Below are 1,608 nucleotides of genomic sequence, written 5' to 3' on the forward strand. Positions count from 1 at the left end.
CAATAACCTCATATGCATGTGAATGCTGGACAACGAAGAAGGAAGACCGTAGAAAAATTGAGGCATTTGAGTTATGGTGTCGGAGGAGATTATTGAAAGTGCCATGGGCTGCCAAAAGAACAAAGAGATCTGTGTTGGAAGAAGAGCAGCCAGAGTGCTCCTTGGAGGCCAGGATAGCCAAACTTTGTCTCTCATACTTCAGACATATTGTCAGAAGGGACCAGCCACTGGAGAAGGATATCATGTTTGGTAAGGTGGACGGTCAAAGAAAAAGAGGAAGACCCCCAGCGAGATAAACTGCCAAAGTGGCAGCATGAATGGCTTCAAGCATGGCAATGACAGTGAGGTTGGCCCATGACTGGGCAGTTCTGTTGTAAATAGTGTCGCTATGAGTCGGTACTGACTCGATGACATCTAACAATAACAGCAACAACAAGGAAGACCTTGTTGTGGCACTATATGATAAACACAGGAACATGAACCACAAGGACAGCAGTTCAAATGCAACAGCTGCTCCTCAGAAATCATATACAAGGTTGCTAGGAGTCAGAATCAACTTCAAAGCACTTAACATCAACACCACAAGAAAGACAAGTAAGCTAGTGACTGCAACTCAATGTAAATAAAACAAAAATCCTCACAAATGGACCACTGAATACCATCATGATCAATGCAGATTCACTGATCCACTATCAACACTCAGGGAAGCAGCAGTCAAGAAAACTAAGAACATATTGCATTAGGTAAATGCGTTGCAGAAGAACTCTTTAAAGTGTTGAAGAGCAATGATGTCAGTTTGAGGATTAAGGTGCAAACAACCCAAACCATGGTAGTTTCAATCGTCACCATCTCATATGCAGGGGAAAGTTAAACAATAAATCAGAAGACCATAGAAGAATTACAGCATTTGAATTAAAGTGTAGGATAATATTAGAAGTACCATGGACTGACAGAAAAACAAAAAAATCTTTCTTGGAAGAAGTGCAGCTAGAATGCTCCTTAGAAGCCAAGATGACAAGACTTTATCTCTCCTACTTTGGGCATGTTATCAGGAGGGACCAGTCCCTGAAGAACATCATGCTTGGTAAAATAGAGTGTCAGCTAAAAAGAGCATGATCTCAACAAGATGGACTGACATGGAGCCAAAAATAATGGGTTAAAACCTAAGAATTGTGAGAATGGTGAAGGACTGGGTAGTGTTTTGTTGTGTTGTGCATAGGGTCTGTATGAGTCAGAACTGATTAAATGGCATCTAACAACAAACAACAAAAAAAGATCAAAATATCTAGACATCTCTATTCTCTCTGAACACTAATTATACTTGTAAAATTGACATGTATACAGTAGAAAGCATACCATTTCTGACATTAAAAGAATAGTTAAGAGGTTCCTGGGAGAACAAACAAGATGGTGGATAGGGTGAAGTGCAGTAAGGAGCTCCGTCAGCAAAAACACAGAATACAGGACCAAGGAGGCTCAAGGGATGGTTCCAGAACTCTGAACCACATATAAAGGAATATTTAGAAGACTGTAGGGCTCGAAGCTAGGAGAATTTGTAGCAGAAGCAAGAAATCCAATGCTTTCAAAGTTAAGATGCTCAGCTGCTCC

General features: G+C 40.7%; 1 protein-coding gene across 3 annotated transcripts in view; it reads right to left on the reverse strand.

Moving 5' to 3' along the window:
- RICTOR (RPTOR independent companion of MTOR, complex 2) overlaps positions 1-1,608 on the reverse strand; it is a 71,697-nt gene that overhangs the window by 38,897 nt on the left and 31,192 nt on the right. The window lies entirely within an intron of this gene.

Source organism: Chrysochloris asiatica, unplaced genomic scaffold (genome assembly GCF_000296735.1).
Source record: "Chrysochloris asiatica unplaced genomic scaffold, ChrAsi1.0 scaffold00293, whole genome shotgun sequence".
Classification (NCBI taxonomy): Eukaryota; Metazoa; Chordata; class Mammalia; order Afrosoricida; family Chrysochloridae; genus Chrysochloris; species Chrysochloris asiatica.